The following is a 24637-nucleotide window of genomic DNA, read 5'->3' as shown; positions in this document are numbered from 1 at the left end:
CAGATCAGTAGAAGACTGGCTGAAGTGCTGTAAAGTACTGGCAGTTTGTACAGAAGCCAACAGAAGTACGTATCAGAGAGAGATGTACAGTCAAGAGGCTTATTCACTGAGAAGACAAAGATAGGGCATGTTTGAAGAAAGTAGATATCCCTCCCAGAACTCCATCTTCCCATTTCTTTGGGAAAAGCTAAGAGAAAACAAAAGAAATAGCAGTATCTTGAAGCCAACAAGAGCAGAAAAGACGCCAAATGTATCCCTGCTCAGGTAACAAAATATCTTCCACTGCCATTCTCAATAGCTACAATTTCCAAATTGGGATCATTTTCCAGGTCTACCAGTAACTGAATAAGCTACAATCTGAAAGCTCATACCTAAGTTGGCAGAGCTTCACAGCAACACTCTTGAAAATAAATCTCCAGTTTGCTTACTTCTTCTGGATTGCGTAGCAATCCAACACATTTAGTGACATAGCTTTTTTAGCACTTCATTAAATTAAACAACACTGTGAACCGCCTATTTGTATTTTGGAATAAGATAGAAACATGTCATTATGTCAACAACTATCAATGCCTGTACAACTGCATGCATCTAAGCACAGGATTAATTATTCTTTACTGAAGTCCCTCTTGCTACTTTGATTCTATCCATGAAAGACTAAAGTAGAATTCATCCACACATACATTTGCATATGTTATGGACTGACATTTTTATAAATGTTCTATTTGTGCTTCTCTGTTGTGTAACAGAACTATTTATTTTCTTATAATTTACAGGGAACTAGGGAAAAAATAATGATAAATAGGCATGTGTACTAAAAAATGTATACAAGAAGAAGATGAAAATGGTCTCCTGATCCAAGACTACCTATCTTAATTCAAACATGTGGGATTTCTATGTTTGCTATAATAACACCTTCCTGTACCAACTCTTGCAATCAGCTGACAGGTCAGCACAAAGAATCAGCTGTTAACTTGGGACACTCTGCTCTTCTTTAATTTCACCTTCCATTACAGCTGTATATTGGGTTTGTATGGCCAGGTTTTGGTAGCAGGAGTGGCTTCTGTGAGAAGCTGCCAGAGGCTTCTCCAAGTCCAGCAGAGCCGATGTCAGCTGGCTCCAGCATAGACCCACTGCTGGCCAAGCCCGAGCCCATCAGGAATGAGAGAACATATTTATGTCCAACTTCCTGTTCTGTAACAGAGATGATCGACCTGCAAATCCACTCGCCAGACTGCTACTTGCCATTGAAACATGATGAAAAAATTATATTAATTAGTTGATACATACTAAAAACTGTTTAGAAACTTTTCATCCTGGTGATGAGCTTGTAAAGATGCAGAGTAGTGGAGTTGTGCAAATTTGTCTGTACTGATTTAAAATAGGTCAAGATGAGGTAATTCAGATCTATTCAGACTATTATTTAATCTGATAGACTGGGAGATGAATCTTTAATGGTGAAAGACAGACAGTAAAGGTTGTAGAAGGTTAGAGAGTAATAAAAAAATGCATATTAAATCACATGAATCCACTCAGGAACCTGCCAAGAAGTACTTCTGTTTTTGTATGATGCCAATGCAAAGCAATCCTGCTTTTACAATCAATTTTAGTAGCCATTAAGAAAATTAGTACAAGGTAATGCAAAGTCACTAGCTCAACAGTTACTGGAGTCTACTGTCATTTCAAGCAATGAGACTGTCTTCTAAAATTAACAGCTATGGCTAGGCAAAAAAAAAATGAAGGTATTAGAAAATTTATAGGTACTTAACCCAGATATAACTTTATGATAAATATTATTTAAATGTTAGGTGGAACCAACTAGTCAATCTGTTTTCACATACAGTAAATGTTATGATTTATGCTGGCATTTGAATATACTTTACAGATTGGAAGTAAAATATTTTAAAATGCTGTATCAGCCTGAGTTCTTTAAGTGCCTTTCAACTCAAGCTAATTAATGAAGTAAAAATAGTGTTACTGAAAGCTGTAAAGACATGCAGAACGTGTTTTAGCACTAGCAAAATGTACTGAAATCCCCAACAAATTTAAACCAGTCTTAGCTTCCTGATATAAGAGAAAGTAAGTTATTTTAACAGTCTTCTTTTTTTACATAAACACAGAAACAGAAAAAAATGAGCTTAGTAAGTATTGAATAGACATAATGAGCATACTGCAATACTATTATATCGAAGAGTAGCTTTGATAAGTGAAGGGATCAAAAAAATGATTTCGAAAAAAAAAGAAATGAGAAACACACCACAAATGATGCAGATGATCTTCCTCAGCACACACAGTCTCATTCGATCAGGCAGAACTATACTCATAAATTCATGTATACGATAAAATAATCAAGAAGCAAATATAAGGAGAGTATATAGAAAACTTGAAAAACATCAATCATGTTTTAGAGTCAACTAGTAATTACTCCATGTGATATGGGCAACTGATCAGTCAGTGTCTTCTAAAGCAAGACTTCTTGCTATTCAAATTTTTCAACATATTAGAAACACTGCATAATTCTTACAAAAGTATTGCAATCAAAGAACAATATGCTATTGTCCAATAATACTTGTTAAAAGGGACCTCCAGAAGTAGCTCAGTCTTACTTCCTGCTAAAAGTAGGTCTAATTACATCAGGCTGCTCAGGGCAGTGTCAAGTCATTCATGTCCCATGACCATCAGACAACTCATGTGAGGGTTCCTCAGTGCTTGAGAGACAACCCCTCTTTGAAAGGAATTACTAGCAACTGTTTTGTAGCTCTATACTGTTCTCCCTGAAAAGTGCAAGAGTATTTCCTCATGCTGTAACTTGAAGATTGCACCCATCTGTCCAGGATTGCTAGATACCCAGAAACCTGGTTAGAGCAGCAATTCTGAATCAGCTGTGAGCAGGATTATTAGGAGCTGTCCACAGCTGATGCTCATGCAGCCCAATGCCCTTTGACAGCATTACCTACCAGTCATGTACTATCATATGGCTGCACAGAAAATGCTGAGCATCTGTTCCAGCACAGGCATTTAATACAGTAACCCTGAATTTGCCATCAGAACTCAGTGCTGCCTTTAAAGACATCATCGACTATAGTAAACTGGAACATTATAGCGCACGTAACTACTCAGTGACAGTGCTCTGCAAGGCTGCCATTCTGCAGAGCCTTGTGAATTTAGCCCTGAGGAACTGATCACTTGGACTGAAAATTCCTGGCTCCAGAACAAGGGCTAGTACCCATGTGGCTAACTCTTAATGTCTAAGAATTGTATGCAAGTGACTTACAATTCCTATAATATAGAGCAGCACTTCTAGCTCTGCATCATCTGTCACAAATAGGAAGAGTAACATATGGCAAAAAGAAATGTGCTAGAAAAACCCAATACATTTGGCAGAAGGACAAAAATCCCTCCAAACCTGTAACTAAAAGATGGGACAGTCATTTCTGTCACCTTTTAAAACCATCCCGTATGTACAGTTAGAACTGGTTTTTTTTTTTTTAAAGGCTCTAAACTGAAAAAATTAATGCATATATTTATATTCCTATAAGCTGATATTTATCAGCCATCTGTTACCTCTAGGGCCAGTGATTTTTAGAAGATAATACCTTGACATTAAAAAATAAAAACATTCTGATTTCCTTACTATTTAACTCAACATAATGCATTTGCTACTTTGGTTAGTCTATGTTATGAGATAATTAATACAAATGCTGCAGATACCATATCAGGGAACTGCAGCTGCTTATTTTTACTGCCTCAAATTAATGTTCCATACAGACATTCTGCACATGATTATTGCTTCATAAAATGAAAAATTATTTAAATAAATTACATTTTCATAAAATAAATCTGGTATTTTTGTGTCCTCACAGTTTTTAAAGACTTCACATTTAAATATAATAATAATTTCTGAGTGCAGGAAAAATAATAGTAACCACAACACACACAATTTATGCGCCAAGTTACTGTCTTCATCTTAAAATATGTGGACTTACAAAGAGATTGCAATTAAGTAAGACAATACTGATACTTTAGTCTCTCAGTAGTCTTTCACAGACCTATTGTGGAATTTGCCAATTTATTTTCTGAAGGACAGTCAATGTATATGACTTCCTTTGCCAACTGCTGCTAACCTTTAGTGTTGGCTATCATTTCTCATCGCATTCTGTTATTCCAAACTATTAATTTCTGAGGATAAAAATGATGTTATTAATCTGTAAATTGCAGAGTTATGAAAACAGACAGCAAAAGAAGATAGCAAAGAGATGTTCCATGGTAATACGCTATATTCCAAGATAATTTTCAAATATTTCTGTATATTCAATTGAAACTGCTATTTCATGTAATAAAAAATATGGGAAGTATGAAATAGGGACAGACCAAAAATTGTGTTAGTGGTGAAAGCTTTCAAGGAAACTGTAACCCAGAGGTATGGTAGTTTTCAAAATTCGGTTTTAAGGATTCCTGAAAGCACTACACAGCTCTGGGACATAGTCTGGACATTTTCTTCCTTTCAAGACCATGACTGACAGAGACCTGCAAAGACTTCTTTTGCATTTGACACACAATCCCTTGAAACATAGCAGACAAAGGTAAAAAGATCATTGAATCATGCTCTTTATGAAGAAAACTTTAAAAAATATATATATTATTTTACCATTTCAAATTAGGTATTTTCTGAAATCAGAAACGTTCTGTCCTGATAAAAGACTTTAAAAGTGTATTACATCAGGGAACCATGCACAGAACCTAAAAGGGGCTGATAGACCTTTCTTTCTGTTGTCAGAGAAAATTATTGCTCCTCCTTACAACTATCTACTGGTTTGCACCTTTTCTCCATCATGGAAGGGCAGGAGAATTGAACAGTGGGCTGAAGAATCACCCTTTGACAGAAATTAACTACAATCTGCTCTGTAAGCGTCTGGCATAAAGGAATCTTATATCATATTGCATCCCACTGAAGTCTAACAGATCTGAGACTGCATTGCAGGAATTATTGTTTTTTCATATTTTGATTGTGATCTGACGCTTTAAACCACTTTGCATTTACTCTAACCATTTGCTTGTGTGTTTTTCTTGAATGTTTAATCACTAACATTGCTGTCAATCACACAAAATTGTTCATTAAAGAGCATGGTTGCCTGTAGACCTTTCAGAGAAGACCAAGAGGGAAGAATTACTGCAATTTAGTTAATTATTTCTATCTTCCCTAAAGTAAGGCCAACAGAGGTAGACAAACTCTTTCTCTACTATTGAGGAAACCTATGACAGCTAATCCATTATATAGTAATGTAACAGCAGGACTCAATTCCCCTGGCCCAGAATTGACAGGCAGTGAGAGGCAAACTCTACTACGCTACCACCACCTCAGTGAAACCAGAATGCTGGTTAAGTAAATGTAATCTGCAGCTGTGTCTCCACACAAATTCAATATACAAGAGTGTAAGGAGAAATGCAGAAACTAATGAGTTTTAAAAAAACATGGTTAGGGCACAAATACCCAAAATGTTTAGAAATGCATATATGAAATATGTTAGCAAAGTGCAATTATATTTTGCTAGTCTATGCATTCAGCACTAAATGGATTGTTCATGAATGTCTGATGCAGATCAGGGAATTGTTATGAGCTGTATATGAATATTCATACAGATAGGAATTTATTTAGCCTTGGTAATTTCCAATGTGGTTATTCCTGTATGTATTTTAAATCCAAAAATCTTGCATTATCAACAATGATCCTCATGTGTTACAGAGAACCTTTAACACACAGAGTGTGACATAAACCAACATCAGATCCAAACCAGACACCTTGAGGGGTCAGTCTTGGTTTCAGAAAATGATTTTCCTGCCACACTTTCTGCTGGCTACCTGCATGCAGTGCTGCCCATGTTGACTTTGCAAGTATGGAAGCTTTCAAAAGGAGTTGCTTACAGAAAGCACAAATCAGCACCATGTGTATGCAGAACAGAACAAAGTCCTCTTAAAATCCTTACCCTACTGAAATCCATAGTAAAATTACTGCTGACTTCAGTAGAACCAGAATTTCACCCTCAATTTGCTGCTGTCTAGACCAACTACTTAGTTCTTTGAAGAGGAAAAGAATGCTAACACTGATCAACACAATGGTGATTGTTTAAACAATTCTGTTGACATTTTTCACTATGAAAAATTACATTTAATAAATTTTGCAATCTATTAAAAGAAAAGAAAAATATAACCTTTTTGTTTAAAGAAATATGACATCATATTTTGAAACAAATGTACACAAGGAAACATTTTGCATTTTAGACAAAATCTATATCATTAGAATGTACACTGTTCTTCCACATGGTGATTAAGAACCTTTCAAGGCAAAAAGAGTTTGGGCAATTAGACATGCCAGGTAGTAATCTATTCAGTTATAATTTCACTTGTTAATCATAAGCCATGAAAGGCATTTATACTAACTGGTTGCGCTGATTATGAGCACTGTTGCCTACAGTTGAAAAGAACTGCCAAGTATCATCAAGTGTGAGCCTCTTCACCACTGCATCTGAGACTTCCAAGCTACTATCCTAATAAAGGCATTACTGTTTTGCACTGTTTACAAAATCTGTAGAAGTCCTTAAATTATCAGTGACATCAGCAAGAGTCTGAAAATAATGCATCAGTACCTAAGACTTAAAAGTGAAAAAACAAAATCAGTGTTACAATTATTTTAAGAAATAATGAAATACCTACTGATAATGGTTTTGAAGATATCCTAGTAAGAACAGCAAGAAACATTTATAGTGTAAAATTATGTCTATTTCTCACATAGATTCTTCTGTTCTCTGTCAAAAGACTTTTAACACCATTTTCTAGCTGTTATTCCTTTTGCTATTGAAATTCAATTTCATGCATGTTTCTCTTCTGCCTTTTTTGGGCCGTGCTCTTAGAAGTATTTTGTATTTCTTTAAACACATCAATAAGTACAGAGAAACATATCACAGTGATACCTGAATTTCAATGGTCACACAGGAGTTCTTCATTTCTTCAACAATGATCACCATTAAATCAACATGGCACTACAGAGTCCTGCCAGATTATTCTATTCTATAGGGCCAGTCGCATCACTCAGCTTTTAGGTAGTTTTAAAAGATACAGGCCCTGACAGCCACCCTGTGAATTCACTGTGGTCAAACCCCATGTTTTGTTACTACTGCACTGAGCTCAGAAAGTTGTTGATTTCCTGTCTGCATGGCTCATTGCCTCACTTTCAATATGTTGATATTGCTCCTCAATGACTTTCAGACAACAACAATTTCACATTTAGCAAGGTGAATCTGAGGCACAGCAAATGTGGGCAGAGATTACTGGAGTCAACAGCAAGCACCACCACCAAAAAAATTACCTTGCAGTGTAACGGGTCCAAGTTTAAGAATTTCTCCATGGCTCTTATTTCATTAAACAAACAGAAACACTGGCTCCATTTAGTGGGAATTTTGTCACTGATTTCAGTTTTGCATTCAACAAAGATGAAAAATCCTTACTGCTGCTGCATAAAATCTCAAAACTTCCTCCTGGATTTACCATTGTAATTTGAAGGCTATTGGCCTCGATACTAGAACAGACTTGGGATCTTATTTACTTGCTGCTGTCTGCATATATTAATTGATTAATTGAAAGGACATCATCAATACCTTTCTACTTTAAGAACCAACACTGCTATTATTTTTTAATACACAATCAACTTACAGAGAAAAACCACTATTTTGTTTTCATTTTATACTGAATTCCTGTTTTAGAAAAAAACCAGGGCTGCTAACAGATTAGTCAGAGTTGGTAAATATTATAAAAATAAACATCCAAAATAACATAATCCTATAATATACTGTGCATGGCAGAAAGTGTCTTTTTTATAATTTACAGCCACACCTGGAAGTCTAATAGGACTGTATGTACTGCGTAATTTTAAAAGGTCATTAAATGTAGAGAATAATTATATTGTGGGGCTGATACTGTTCAACATCTTTGTCAGTGAAACAAACAGTGGAATCAAGTGCACCTTCAGCAAGTTTGCTGACAACACCACGCAGTGAACTGCAGTCAAGATGCTGGAGGGAAGGGATGGCAGCCACAAGGACCTTGACACACGTGACAGGTGGGCCCACCCAAACCTCATGAAGTTCCACAAGGCCACCCAAGTGCAAGGTCTTGTGTCACAGCAGTCCCAGGCACACCAACAAGCTGAGCAGAGAAGGGACTTAGAGGAGGGCTGCAGAGAAGGAATTCAGAGGTGGTTGATGAAAAACTTAGCATCAGCCATCAGTGTGCAGTCTCAGCCCAGAAAGCCAAGGGAATCCTGGGCTTCACTAAAAGGAGCATGGCCAGCAACTTGAAGATTATTCTCCCTCTTTACTCTGATCTTGCGAGATCCCACCTGACTATCACATCCAGCTCCAGGGTCCCAACATGAGAAGGACATGGAGCTATTGGAGCAAGTCTAGACAAGGGCCACAAGGTTGAAACAAGGACTGGAGCAGCTCTCCTATGATAAAGGCTGAAAGAGTTGGGGCTGTTCAGCCCCTGGAGAAGAGATGGTTGTATGGAGACCTCATAGGAACCTTCCAGTATCTCAAGAGAGCTTACAGGGAAGCTTTTCATGAGGACCTGTAGTAATGGGAGAACAAGTAATGGGCAAAACTAAAAGAGGGGAAATTTAGGTTAGACATTAGGAAGAAATTATTTTCGGTGAGGGTGATGAGATACTGGAACTGGTTGCCCTGGGAGGTTGTGGATGCTCCAACCCTGAAGGGTTCAAGGCCAAGTTGGATAAGGCCATGGGCATCCTGCTCTCTTGTAGCCTCCTTCAGATACTGGAAGGCTGCTATAAGCTCTCCCCAGAACCTTCACTTCTCCAGGCTGAACAGCTGCAGGTCTCAGCCCTTCTGAACATTTTTGTGGCCCTCCTCTGGACTCACTCCAGCAGGTCCATGTCCTTTTTATGCTGGGGGTCCCAGAGCTGATGGCCTAAGTAAGTTTTTGCAGTACATGATGCAGTATGGTCACCAGTTGTCACTATGGTAATGTAGTTTAGTGTTCCATATAAAAAAAACTTCAGTACAACTTCAACTAGTATTTTGAAATCAACCAGTAACTTGAGCTGTGAAAAAATTTCTGAAAAAAAATAATTACATTGAACCTTAATGTTTCCAAGTTGATACGGGAAGTTACAATAAGAACAGACTTCCCACCAAACCTAAAGGTCTGCAATTTAAAATAGTATCAAAAATGTTGTTTAAGCCTTAGAACACAGAAATAAACCAAAAACTCATTAAAGCTTCAAACTGCAAAAAACTGACTTCCTTATACAGGCTGAGAAGAACAAAATATATAAAATCACAGAAAATAATTTGGTTTTATTATCTTCCAGATACTAGAACTTAAATTTGTGAATTTTGCTGTTTGTGCCTCAGGGCATGTTATACTGCATTTGGGATAAATCTATTAAAAAAGCAAGTGGGAAGACTCCTAAATAGAATCATAACTTAGCAATCAAATTAAAACAATTCCTACTCACTTAGAATAGTATTTCACTCAGAAGGGACCTACAATAGTCCAGCTGCCTGACCAGTTCAGGGCTAACCATAACCTAACACGTTATTAAAGGCATTGTCCAAAATGCCTCTTAAACACCAACAGGCTCATAGACCACCTCTCTGGGAAGGTTGTCCCAGTGTTTGAGCACCTTCCCAGTAACAAAATGCTTTCAAATGCTTCCAAAATGCTAACCTTCCTGTGGCGCAGCTCTGAAGCCTTCCCATGCGTCCTTTCCCCCGACTCCAGGGAGAAGGGCTCAGCACCTCCCTTTCCACTTCCTCAGGGAGCTGTAGAGACCACCGAAGTCATGCTTCAGCCTCTTCCTCTCCAAACTTGACAAGCCCAAAATTCTCATCCTCTCCTCACAGTATATTGTTTCTATCCCTGTCACCAGCTTTGTTTCCCTCCTCTGGAGGGACCCAAGGACCATCACTTCCTTGTTGACGTGTGGGGCCCAGAACTGCAGACACCACTCAGGGTGAGGCCCCCCCAAGGCTGAATGCTGTGGGTCAGTCACCTCTGTTGGTTGTCTGTGCTGTGCTTGATGCACCCCAGGATGGTGAAACATAAACTTTAAGGCATTTAGAGATTTTTGAAGAGCTAAGATTTTAGTTAGAAATAAGCCTTACTAGAGTTAATTAAAATAATAATAATGATAAATGAGTAGGCCTTGATGAAGTTAGGAGTTAGTAGTTAACTAATAATTGATTGCTTGTCAGCACAATGTCTAGTTAGCTGGGTTTATAATGAAGAATATAGAAACTGACAAATAGCTTTTAGGAACATAAGACAATTGTGGGCCTCCTCTGCTCTGAAACCAATTGAAGACAAGGAATGGGAGTTCTACCAAGAGTTCATTTGTCATATTTGCATTGAAAAGGTAGAAAGGTCAGAATGAGGAAGACTTCATTTACTTCCTCATTTTGGAACCCCTCCCCATGAAAGGGACCACCGACCCATTTCAAGGGACAAACTACGCATGCTTAATAGCTTTTGGAATGATTAGCATACGAAGCGGGGAATGGGATGTACCAAAATTATGAATATGTATTTGTATTTTGTGTATTCAATACTTGTATAGATAAAAAGACTCTGTAATCACCTGGAAGGTGCGATGTGTATTTGGGAGCTATCCCGCACGCTGCCCAGCGTCAAATAAACATACACTTTCTAACTTTAAACTGTTAGAGAGTTTTTGTCCATCACAGTTGGATATTGATACTAGATCAATATCCATATTTTTTAATAAATCAATGGGGTTTTGCCGTCTGGGTTCCAGGGCACACCCTGCTGACCCACGCTGAGCTGCTGCTGACCAGCACCCCCAGATCCCTCTTGTTGTCCTGCCAGTTCCCTCCCTATTTAGACTTGTACCCAGCATTACTCAGTAATACTGTTTATTTCAATAGGAGTCAGCATGAGGGAGCTGTGACCAAATAGTATCAATGTACAACACTCTGAACTGAACTCAAAACCACTCCTGCTACCACCATGACACTGCTGTGTAAAATATCTGATGTAAACAAATAGTTGACCAAATAAATTAAATGAATACTGAATGTCTAGTGACTGCCTAAAGTCCAAAAATTCGCAAGTGTTAGGTAAGTCTCTTAGAAGAAATCAATAAACAAGAAAACAAAAAGCATGACATTTTCAACACACTGATATCGATCACCTGTGAAGAAGATGCAGGCAACAGCTCCTCTGATTATTCAGTCACTCAATAGTGATGACAATTAGAAGAAATTCCCTGAGGATACAGGCAGTAGTAATGGCCCACAGGGGAGCAATTCACACAAACTCTCCAAAATCCCCCTGAAAGGTAGTCAACTAGGTATATTAGGTATCTAGATTTTATTTGTTTCTCGTTTACTACACAGGCACACACAAAATAGGTCAGCTCTTCAGCAGAAGATAGGAACATACATAAATACATAAATATATGGCTGAATATAAACATAAAATAATAGTGAGTTTTTCTCCCTCTTCTATCTAGACAAAATAGCCAAGCACCTGCCTTGTGGGCACAAGACTATGCTCCTGAGCCAAAGATGTAATTAAAAAATCATCATATCTTTGCTATTCACATTTTCTTTTGTCACCTTTTCCCCTTTTCTAGGCTGTTTCTTTCTTTAGTTCCTCACCTTTTGAAGTGTCAAGAGCTAATGAACCACACATTATTTGTATTACATTGTACACCACATAATCAAGGTGTCCCATTTAGCCACTTTGGTGTTGAAAAGTTTCCTGTGAAATGAACTATTTGCTACTCAGCACATATTTCTGTAACCAAATACCTATTATCATTATCACACTGTTACTGATTATTTTTTTTCTGGAGAAAATAGTAGATATTAATTTAAAAAAATAAAACAATTAAAACCTTTCTTTTTTAGAAAGGTAAGATGCTGAACATTTTAATCTAAATTAACTGATTTATACTTACCCAATTGCTACAAAGAAATGCAAATATGTGTAATTTTTGAGTCCACATACAACCCTTTCCTCTTATAGCATTGAAAGAAGTAAGGAAATTGTCTTCAGGAAAATGTCCATTTTTTATATGCCTGATACTGCACAGATAAAGTAAATTGAATTTGAAAAAATAAAATAACGCAGGCTAACAATGAGACACTGATAGCAAAAAATAAGATCTCTGTAAAGACTGGAATAGGCAGATGTACTTTGTTTTCACAGTTACTGTTTGGCTTCCATTCCAAAAGAAATTCCAAAAAAAAACTACAAATAGGCATTTATAATGCTTGATAAGGATTGTATATTCCATTTTGATTTATGCAGCAGAATTACACAATGTCCACATGATACACTGGAACAAATTGCTCAATCACACAGGAACAGAGTTCCTGCATTTCAACTTTTTAGAATGCTGTTCTTTATCTTCCCCACAACTCTGGAAATCAAAAGGAAACTCAGATTACAACAGAACAAGAGCAGAAGCTCTGACCAGACCATTTCACGTGCAGCTCTCCCAGTAGTGTACCACACAAGTTTCAAGTCATTAAGCTGCAAGCCTCCAGGACACACCAGATCACAGCATGTGCAGTGTGGGCAGCCTGCACATATGGACTGCTTGTTTGCCTGGTGCTTAACAAATGCATGCCAACACCATCAATCTCTCTGCAAATGCCTTCTTAATGGATATATGCATTTCTATTTCCATTATGGAGGTCCTTAAACCGCAAAAGAGCCATGCTTCCAATCTGAAAAGATCTTGTTTCAAAGTAGAGCAATAGAAAAAAAAGGAATAGTAGATTGTGCAATTATTCTATGACTTCTGTGGTAATGAAATTCAGTACAATTTTATGTTTATGCTGTATATAGTTAGCTTGCTTCTACATATAAATATATATAGCTAGGAATTTAAAAATTACTTCCAAGGCTCCTTGTGTCCTTTGTCCATATGTCAAGAATAAATCATTACCCATTAGAATGCTTATTTCAGATAAGCATTCAATGAATGAATGTATGAAATGAACGTTACATCACTGTGACTGAAGAAGATGGAAAGCAAAGACTGTTTTGCAGGCTTTATGATTTGCAAACAGGTTTTATGAGTTCATGTTCTGTAAAATATGTTAGGTTTCAAGACTACTATTACTATTACTTTTAGTCATAGTTTCCAGTGTATTTTGTACATGATTATGTTACCTTACAAAAAAAACCCACTTGGTTCCACAGGATAGTTTCAATGGTCTAGGTGCTTAATTTATATACAAAATATTATATATATATATATATATATATATATATATATATATATATATGAAGTATTACAATATCTGCATTGTGTGTGCATGTATGCAAACTGTTTTTTTTCTAAGAGATTTCTCTTAGAAAGTTAGCATATAAATCTAGAATCACTGTGAACTGCACAAGGTTATCTAGGAAATTTATGGATTTACACAATCACTTTAAAATGACAAAGAATTTTTTGTGATAAATATATTTTGAGCTATAAATCACATTTTCTTGACTATATTTCATGCTATATGTTAAGCTACACATTTCTCAACTTGCTCCTCAAATGCATGCAATCAGACTGCATTTCTTTCTCTATATTTGGCTAAAAAAGAAAAACATGCATTTGCACACAGAAGCAAATGTAGTATCCCTTAATATACACAGATGTGCTATAGTTCTCAGACCATTCTACAAACTTTTTCTCTTTCATGGGTCTTCACAACTAATAAAAATTGTCTCACTAGTTGCCACTGAATGTGACAAAATCACTCATGAGGTTCTATTATGACAGGCAATTTTGGTTAGCTAATTATAATGTGGACCTTTACATTTTACATTTTTTGCATAACAAGAATTTCATATGATGAAAAGCGCTGGGACCATTTTTGCTGGAGAAGAAAACAATGGGATCTTATAAATGTGAATAAATACCTGGAGGGTGGACATAAAAATGGAAGCAGGCTTTTTCAGCAGTTCTCAGTGATGAGGTAAGAAGCAATGGGCACAAAGCGAAACAGGCGGTTTCTGCTGAACATGAGGAAAGAGTTGTTTGCTGTAAAAGTGACTGAGTTTTCCAGAGAGGTTGCAGAGGCTCCATCCTCAGAGACATTTTAAAGTTGGCTGAATACGGTCTTGAGCAACCTCTTCTAGGTGGCTCTGCTTGAGCAGGGGATTGGAGCAAAAGCACCTCCAGAAGTCACTTTCAAACTGAACATTTTGCTAGTCTGTGACTCTGTAATACTGGTGTGCAGCCTAGTAAAAGTTTGATAGCAGAAGTATTTTACTGATAATTTCAAACATCTCAACAAAAATCACTTCAAGTGATGGTAAAATTTAATTCTTCATTTACTGGATCTTTATTCACATTCTCTGTGCCAGTTGCACAGATTATTTTGGGAAAAAAAATTATATTCCTTTCTTGCTCCTTTTACACTAAGCAAACCTTTCCACCTCCACACCCCACCCCCCACCTCCAAGCTTATTTCTGTATTTGTTTTGGGTTTTGAGAAGAAAAATAGAGAAAATCAAAAGCCTGACCCCTTTGTCACATCAAAGTCTGATCTTACAAAACAACTAATTTTAAATCTCTCCCAATACATTGGAGGAATTCAGAAATAAGATCTATAAGAAAAAAGGAAAAATCTTTATGACGCTGCATATGCAAAAACCTGAATTAATTTCAAATAAACTAAAATAGCAAATGAAAATATTTAAGACAAATGAGTAATTAACTGCTTATCATTCACTCTAACTCTCCTACACTAACTGATAAGGACCAATACCTTAGACTTATCACTTGCAGAGTGAAGCGTTACATGGTCTATAACACTATGTACCAAGTGGCCTACAGAGAGGGGGAAAAGACAAAGAAAATAGTAATATATATTTTCTCAATGTAAGAAAACTAGGATGTTCTCCAGAAAGGGAATATACTTCAGCTAGAAAGCTGAATTACTGCATTACTCTGTACTGAGTGCTACATTCCTGCCACTGCTGAGAATCTCTTTCAACAAGCTTAAGAAATCAGTTCCCTGACATCACTTACTGACATCAATGAACTTTTAATAGCTTCCCATGCAATGCAGAAAAAACATCCTGAGAGACTGGCATCTTACAGGACGAGATTCATGTTGCCCACAAATGAACACTACAGAGGTGCAGGCTGCTAATCCTTACAGTCAGTGAGAGCTCTCACTAATAATTAAAAGACCATCTGGATGAACTGTGGACATGGGAAATCAGTGCTTGTATTACAAAATCTACCTTTAACCCTGGTGAATGAAACTCTAGAGACATCAAGAAATAAAAACACGTATACAATAACCTTGTGAATAACTGCATTGATCTCTAGCTTTCTTTTCCTAAGCAGTAAATTGTCACAGATGCTCCTCTCTGATATCTGTCTGGATCCTTTATCATTGACACACTATATTGGCTATTGTCAGCTTTTCACTCAGAAAAAACACTTTTAAGCTATCAATCAGTAATCTTTAAAGCTGGTGGACAATTCTTCTAAATTACTCCTATTTGTAGTAATTTTCTTTTAAACTTGCTTTCCTACTGCATGTTATGTATCCTGTTTTCTATGAAGTCTATTTATGATCCAATGCTCAATTAAATGGTCAGAAACATCCCAACTGACTTGGATATGCTTGTACAAACTCTTTTTTTCTCTTTAGTAGACTTAAACAAGGTAAAACACGTAACCAGAGAATATTACTATTTTCTTTGTTTTTCTGAGCTGCAGCAGTATTTTGTCCACTTTGATAAAACTATACATTCTATTTGCATTCCTTTTCTGTAGCTAAACCTTTAGAAAGAAGGTAACTATATAATACCAGCAATTTAGTGGCCTCTATCTTTGACGTATCTTTTAATCCTCTTAAACTGTATATACAGAAATACGACAGAGGTTGATCAGCTTCAACTATTGACCTTAAAAGAAAACTAGAGAAAAAAAATCAAGATTCCTATACAGGATTCCTATTCCAGAGACATACTTTCTTACAAACAAACTTTCTTAAAACATTCGGCCACATCTGAATTTGAGACAATCCTGCTAGAGACCAAACAGAACAAAACTGTCTTAATTACTTACTTTCCACTTAAACAGACTTTACTATGCTCTTTTTAAATGTTCTGTGCTCTCCTACTGTTCTCAGTATTCTAACAAACCCCTACTAAAAAGATGAAAAATAAAGCAAAAATATTGACAGGAATTACTGAGGATTAATCAATGCAGGATTTCTTATGACTTGTACTCTAAGAAATGGTAAAGAGATTTGTTTGGGTTTTTTTCATACCTCTGTAGTAGTAAAGACATACCTCTGTACTAGTAAATCACAATAAAAAGCCATTTAATTTTAGGGGTAGTTATGTTTTAAAGGTGCCACCATGCTAATGAGCCAAAGCTTAACAATTTGATAAAACTGAACAAGTGCTGATGCCTGCATATGAGGTGACTGTAGCACTTGATCTTGCAGTATCAGCAGAACAGATGCCACAGCTAATTTCATGGATCATGGTGCCTTCAGGAAAGAAGTTGGGTTTTTCATTTTCCATGAAGACTTTAATGTTTTATTTAGAGAATTTCTGACCTGTAAAGTGGTATGCATCTGTGATATAAAATAAAGATATCAAGAAAAAATAAAACTAGCATTGTCTATTGTGATGCAGACAAAAAGCAACACAGTTGGATAATTACTATACTTCGAGGCACAAAGGATAGATCTAATAATTTTATTAATACATGTTTTGATAATTCTGATTCATCAAGAATGCAAAATAAGTCTGTATTTACAAATACAAAACCTGCCTTCTTGGCAGTAAAAACATTCAAGATGTGAAAATTTATCACTTGAAATAGATTTAGGTCATACTGACACTAGTACATATTCTTCCCAAGTCTCTAAGATGTAGTAACCTACATAAAGACTCAAAGCTAGTAGGACTATTTTGCATGCAAAATAAGGATGGGGGGTATTTCAAAATACATCTTTCCCTTGCCTAAAGACACTCAGAAGCATGGAAAAATTGTCCTGCAGAGTTATTGTTAAATAATTTTCTTCTAATACTGTAAAATTTTTTTTCTAACAATGCATCCACTGCATCATCATTTCAAATTTTAGAAATTATCACAGCTAGAAATGAGTGATGTGAACGTGGCCTAGGTGTTATCATACCTTCAATGCACAGATAGACATTTTCAGAGTATCAGTGAATACACACAACCAAATTAAAATGTTCAGTAGTGTCTCAAATTTTACACCAACCAACAATGGTCCTCAAGTGTGAAAGAATGTTCAGGTACTTATGTAAGAAAAGCAAAATTGAAACAGTAAATCAATTCTGTACTTCAGTCTGTATGCTCAGGAGGGGTGAGAAAAATTGTTTTAGAGAAAACTTCTACTTTTATATGTAAGATTGTATATATATACTATTATACTATATATACTACTGAAAGAAAGAGGATATTGTGTAACCAAGTAAGGATATGCTGATTTCAAGTGAACTTTTTTCCTTATGTAGTAAGTTACTGGAATATTTGCTTAAATTTAGCTCAAGTAGAAACTAGTTACCATGACAGAGCTCACCTTCAAAGAATAAATGAGATACAACATTTATGTTAAAAAAAAAAAATTGAAAGGGCTACCACATCACTAGGGTATTAATGAATTTCTGTCAATTTCAGTGTAGCAGCTGTAGAAACATCAGCAATAGCTGCCAAAGATAGACATTTCAATCCCTGTCTTCTAAAGGCTTTTGATATTTTAAGGAAAACACTAAAATTCTGGCAGCTATTAGAACAGTCACTTCAGAAAAGTGATACTGCAACTATTTAACAGGGAACACAGCACAGTTGAAGTACTAAAGTAAATAGGATATTGAAGTACTAAAGACTCAATACTATTGAGAAGTGGTTACCAAAAGGTTATCACATGTTCTTTAAATACCACTCAGCTTACATCCTACTTGAAGAGGATTTCATGAATCTTATTGATCTACCTTCAGAACAATACTGAACCATCATCAGTCCGTTCCTGAGCTTCCTAAGGATCTCAAGCAGATTCACTGTCAATAAACTGATATACTTACAGAAAAAATAATTCAGAATTAAGTTGCAATTAGCACCACATGTTTTATCTTCAAAAAATATGAAGGAGGAGCAAATTAAGTAATTTAAAGTAATTACATGATTTACAAAAACACCTGATTTTTGTAGCAGTTATCTTCCACTGTTGAGTAATGAAAGATTTTTAAATATTACTGCATATTTATGGTATAAAAAAAGTATCATTAAATAAATATTACCATCACATCTGTAGAGGAGACACAAGCATAAAGGCATCCTTAGCTTATTTTTGCATTGCATGAACAGAAAGATAATGCTGATCCAGATATTTAGCATATGATCTGCATCTCTGGTTATTTATTCTCAATACAACTGCTGTGACACACTTGTAAAGCCTTTAATGTACCATAAGATTGGCAAGGCCCCTTCATTTACATAATTAAGGCAATTATAGCCATTATAATTGAATGCAACACTATTTTAATGGTCTGGACTATATTTAAGCTTCCACTTTATAATACATGGAAGCTGGTTAGCAAAGTGCAAAAGAAACCAATGAATGTATCCTAAAAAAGCATGCTCTCATTACTACCTAAGATAGTTTATAATAGAGTTTGTTGTGCTACACAGACTAAACCTTCCAAATAATTTGTATGTTTTGGGGACTCTAGAACTGAATTTGTTCATTAATTGTTTCAAGATCTAAGTTAAAATCAACCTAAAATAAAAACAGCATTAATTATCTTCTTTCATCATAACAGCTTGCCTGTCTTAAAATTGCAGGAAAACACACAAAACCACAGACTGATACACTGTAGATAACTTTTTTGCCTCTAAAGGCATATTCACCATTGGGTACCTTGGGGCTTCCCCTCCTACTAAAACACAAGGGGAAAGGAATTAAAAAAATCAATCAAGCTAATAAAAATTTTCATAATAAATAATTTTAAAGCAACCTCCTCCAGAACAAATTTTTCCCTGTAAAAAGTATATGAATACTTTGTAAGAATACAGCTAGGAATGACTGATTACTCATCTTGTATATAATGAGTCTTTGCCTAAAAAAAACCCCAGTGTATAAATGGCCCTAAGTCTTGGAACAACCCCACAGAAATCAAGGATTACAGAAAAAGCAATTCACCCCATGTCTATAAGCTCACATACTTATAGCTAGCTTTGAAATGGAGTTTGGGAAGTTCACTCTGAATTGCTCCCTACACACAGGGAGTCCCATGCTGTGCCCAGCTGCTCAAACATGCACTCCTGTTTTCTAAGCCACAGCTTGCACAGGACATGCATGCCCACGGTGTCCTGTGATAAAAAGTACTCACAAAGTGAGCAGAGATGCAACACTGACATTATTTTAGAAATCAGAAACTGTGTTACACAACTTTTTTTTAACACAAGGCCAGATCTGCCAGTACAACACTTGCTTGCTGGAAACAAGAAAGAAGAGGAGCAAATAAGTGCAGTCCACCACAGTAGGATAGAACTGCTTTCCACAGCATTGAGACCTTAGGAATTTTCCATTTAAAAGTAAATTTGTGGATGTGACATACATACTAGGATTTGACAAAACTGTATAGATTTGAGTACCCAAAAGCTTCCAAAAGCAGCCATAAAAAGTGGATTGACTTGGAAATAAACAGGCCAAATGAAGAGCAAAGACAAGGTGCTTATAGAGGAGATTGATATTGCAAAGGTGCTTGGAACTGTGAACAAAGAGCTGTTTCCAGAGATGGGTATGTAATATTCCCATCTTCCCTTTAGTATCATAGCTCTTTGTAATATTGACAACAAGCACTTGGCTAACAATCCTTTCTCAGTATTACACTTCATCCTGGAAACAATAAAATGTTCTTCTTCAAAGCATTCTCGAGTATGTTCTGCAGTGTTATGGGGATTATTTTTCATAAACACAGTGTATACACTCTAGCCTTTTTTACAGTATTATTATGGAACGGGCAACCTTCCCTTAATCCTTCACTTCTTCCTTGTAACAGTCAGGCTCAAACAAATTTTAATTCGTTTTGCAATTATGACTTAATTGCAGAGAATATCAAAAATATGGATGACTGCTCAAGCACATTCTGCCTTTTCACTATTTTTTACATTATCATCTCCACTCTGATCTGAATTCAGAATGCCTCTGCCTCATTGCTCTATCTGCATTTGTGATATCACTTCTTTTCTGCACAACACATACTTCTACCGCTTGTTCTCAAATATTCTAATCCCTGTAAGAATAGAAAGAAAAGGCAAAAAATTTTTAGCCAAAAGGTCATCTACCAGTATAGTAACCAATTCTAATTATCTTTTTCAAACTATAAAGGTGTTTTAAATAAAGTGAACACACATTAGTCCATGCAGGAGAAGTTTGAAATTATAGGAGAAACAGACATCTGGAGCAAAACTGAGTCATTTCCAGAGCCCAACAACAGCTTGCACAGCTGCATCTCCATTTCTCCAGTCCTTCAAACACAGCCACAGGCCCCTCATCATTTCCACATCACACACGGACAATACCTGGCAAGCAGCCTCTAAGACTCCTTTCCAGCCTTTCCCAGCTTCCAGAGGAAGGAAGCCCAGGTATGTGGGTGTGCTCTGGTTAAGCCCAGGCTAGTTGACAAGGGAACCAGGGATGGTGGGGACACAGGTCAGACCACTCTCATCCCAAACACATTCTCTGTCATTCTACACCACATTAGATTGCTACTAATCACACTAAATTAGATTACTACTAATTATGATGGACAAGTCTCCTTTTGGAAAGTCTTAGCATGGAGTTTGATTAATGAAAAGAAGATACTGCTGACAATTTTACTTGGCTCATTGTCATTGAGAAAAAGAAGATAACTTAAAAATTTAAAAGAATTATGCAAAAAATATATTTTAGCATACAAGAAAAAACCAATAAAATTAGCTCCACTGCATTTCTGCTATTACACAAACACAGTAATGCAACCTAAATAAATGCCTTTTAGAAATACAGCAACATAGTATTTTTGTGTTAGCAAATTCCCTATCATACATACGGAAATATTTTACAAATATAAATGAATTGTTGCAAAGATTATTAGCCTGCTATCTCAGAAATAACCAACCATTTATAATATAAATGATACATTTACTTGATATAAAATATCAAGTAAAGCTCTAAAATCTGATAAAACAGTAGTATTTCTTATTAAAGATCAAGTAAAAAGTGGTCCCTCACTCACCTTATATATAACAGAGAAAAAAAGGATATTCCTAATGAATTAGACTGACCAAATATCAAAGCATAAAAATCCACAATACATCAATTTTCACTTTATCTTCAAATAGCTTCAAATTATACATTAGGTATACTTACAGCTCACCATTACTGTTAATGTGTGTTACAAAGTAAACAAGGTGAAAAACAGTAGCTTGAATGCTTGGACAAATACAGTTTTAAGATGAATAACATTAAGATTGAAAAGTAAAAACTATGTATTCTAGTAAAAGATGCAATAGAAGAAAAATGAACATTTACTTTTAAGTCAATACCCTCTGAAGAACTACAATGTACATACAATAATACATTTTAGTTCCATAGCACCTTTAAAAATCAAAAGGTTTCAGAAACAATAATAAAATAGTGTTCATCAGTAGAGTAAGAAAGCTTACCTATGGATAATGTATTTCCCTCTAACAAGGAAACTGAGTCACAATGTTATAGCTGATTTACATTTAAATCAATAGCATGATTCATGCTGATGCCAGCAGTAAAAGCAAGAGTAGAAATATTAGCCCAGATTCAATTTTTGTTGCGAGCCCACAATGACACCAACATCAAGCAGTGTATATCAGTACAGGTAAGACAAACTCCTGGATTTGAGTGCTTCCACTGATACCACTCATCATTATGCTCTGGCATTTCAGGCTTCATCTAAAGACTATATTGAGAAAAATTAGCAAAATTTATGAAAATTAATGAAATTAATGAAAACTAAGCAACTAAAATAGCATAGAGGATTTATTTTATTATTGCATTTTATAGAACTCTAGTAGGAATTACATTTAAAAAACTTACTCAATATAAATATATGGCTAAGAAAAACAGTAAACTAGAAAGCTGACAATTACCCAGTGCAAATTTAACTCACATATAACAAATGTTGCTCCCACCTATACTCCCAGACTACCAAGACCACCTCCTTCCATTTATTGTGCATATTCCTCTGAGAGAGAATGTAAACTGAGAGCAGCTTGCCCATGATGAGAACCAGCACTTTTCCCTTAGTGCTTCTTTTTATAGGCTGGTCATTTTATTTCCTGTAACAAGCACGACAGTGTGAAATTAAATGTTACAATTAGATATTTAAAAAAAAATTTAAAACATACTACCATGTTTGTAAATAAAGGTCAAACATCAATATCACATAACCTGTCACTGATAACATCAGACCTAATTGGCCTAGTACATGTTGATTTGAACATGGAATTTTATTCTATTGATGTCCTGTAGTTACCTGTTCAAAAGAGAAATAGGGGATTACAAAACAGCAGTATCTGTCATTGAAAGGCAGAAATACAAAGCAGAGATTAAGGAGTTAACACAAGTGGTAATTTTGGCCCTCAATCTCTTTATTTGTGAAGTCTGGAAACCAGTCAGTGTTCTCTTTGAATGTAAACAAAACAAAAGCTCTTTTTCGGCATCTATACCTGTACTATATGAAGAGTAGTAGAGGTCACGTATTGAAAAGATGATGCTATGCAAATTAAATCAGAGGATTTGGTAGATTGTTGCTTGGTTGTTTGTCCCTCTATTTGTTTTTGAAGCACTGATGCACACAGAACAAACCAGTATCCACGGTGTCTTTAATCCTACTGTTCTTTATCCCCATCTCTACAAAGCAATTAACAATTTGGCGGTATTCAGCATAAAACAGGATGCAGCTGAGAGAGCAGTCATATTCTGTGATTAAAGTCTTTCAGACATGCTAACTGAAAGTACTTTGACCATGAAAGGTTGCCTTTTCAGCTCCTTCTGGCAAAAGCTTAGAGTCAAAGAGTATGACATTTGTAAGAGCTTCCTTGTTACCTACATAGTCCGCCTCAGATGCTGAAAGAAAGAGAAACCCTTTTTTTCTTCCATGAATATAAGCCTAAATGTCTTATTCTAGTGAAAATAACACGTGAGCAAAGGATTTATTAGACATCAACTCAAAAATTATTGAGACTGAATTCTTCTACTTCAATAGATAATAAAAATGTATATTCAGTTTTTTATCAACAATAATACAGCTTTTGCCATTTAAACTGCAGGGCCTTGAATTGGCTGAATCTTGACCCTAGGTCAGGGCAGAAAGACAGACTTATTTCTATGATGAAGATATCCAAAGACATAATTGAGAAGGATGCTGTACTCCACATCAGCCAAAGCTTTGAAATAGACTTTTTGGGAGACCGGGATCCTGGGCATGTCACAGCGTACATTTGTCAGAACATTAGTGCAGCTTGACATGGAAATAAAACCAAGCACTCTGTCAAGATTTTTAATTTTAAGAATAATTAAACTTTCCCAATGTATGTACTCTGGAGAAGAGCAAATTTGAGATAACTGACAATGGATGCTTTTCTTAGATATTTTTGAAGGTCTTTAATCATAGCTAACAGCTGTCAGCCATACACTCACCTGCTGACGAAATTTCTTCAGAAATGTATGTGGTCTTCATTGACCACACTTTAAATCATGTGTATTTTTTCTTACCCATCAGACTGAAGAGCAGGACAAGCAAGGGACAGGGCTCACTACATTTCAGAGCAAAAGGACCATGACCACTATTTGAAAAAAAAAAAAAATTGTGCCCAGACACTGCCCAGGGGCCAAAAGACTCCTCGGTTTTGTAAAAATGTGCAGTCCATAGAATCCTTCTGAGCTTCTGGTTCCAGATAACCAGTGAAAAAAAGCCTCAGAAGTGCTTAGGAAAATAAACATCTGCAGATTCTGACTCAATGAAATCCATTCATTCAAAACTGTGCAACTCAGTATGACCTGGGTACCCCAAATCCTGGCACATACTTGACAAGGAGATTGGGGCAAAAGCAGGACATGAGGCAATGGCTATGCTTGGAAAACAAGATGCTTCCTCACATGCTTCTTTAACACCTCTGCCACAAGTGGTAGTGCTTCCCATCCATTCTGCTTTACCTTCTTTTCTCATTGTGCTTCTACACAACTTCCAAAGCCTTCCCTCTGTTCTGTAGTCCCCATATTCATTTACTTCTAACTTTGTGCTCCCCTAATACTGCCTCTAATGCTCTGCAGATGTCCCTCTCTCATTTTAAACCCTAAGTTTTTCTTTTCTGTCTCTTTTTAAAAATTACTGGAGCACCTATTATAGCTTATATGACATCCATTGGTTTATCAAAATTACAATCAAAAGAAATATGGTAAAGATTTTTATTTTATTATGGGTTTTTTTGTTGTGGATTTTGGTTTTTTTGGGTTTTTTTGCTTGTAACTTTTATTTTTCTTAACAACTTACACATCTAGATACAAAGCAA

At 36.0% G+C, this 24637-nt stretch overlaps 1 protein-coding gene across 4 annotated transcripts in view; it reads right to left on the bottom strand.

The window, feature by feature from the left end:
- Positions 1-24637, bottom strand: part of SPOCK3 (SPARC (osteonectin), cwcv and kazal like domains proteoglycan 3) — a 379716-nt gene that overhangs the window by 19208 nt on the left and 335871 nt on the right. The window lies entirely within an intron of this gene.

Source organism: Taeniopygia guttata, chromosome 4 (genome assembly GCF_048771995.1).
Source record: "Taeniopygia guttata chromosome 4, bTaeGut7.mat, whole genome shotgun sequence".
NCBI classification, from domain to species: domain Eukaryota; kingdom Metazoa; phylum Chordata; class Aves; order Passeriformes; family Estrildidae; genus Taeniopygia; species Taeniopygia guttata.
The sequence above is the reverse complement of the archived record's forward strand: the minus strand, read 5'-3'. Positions and strand labels throughout refer to the sequence as shown.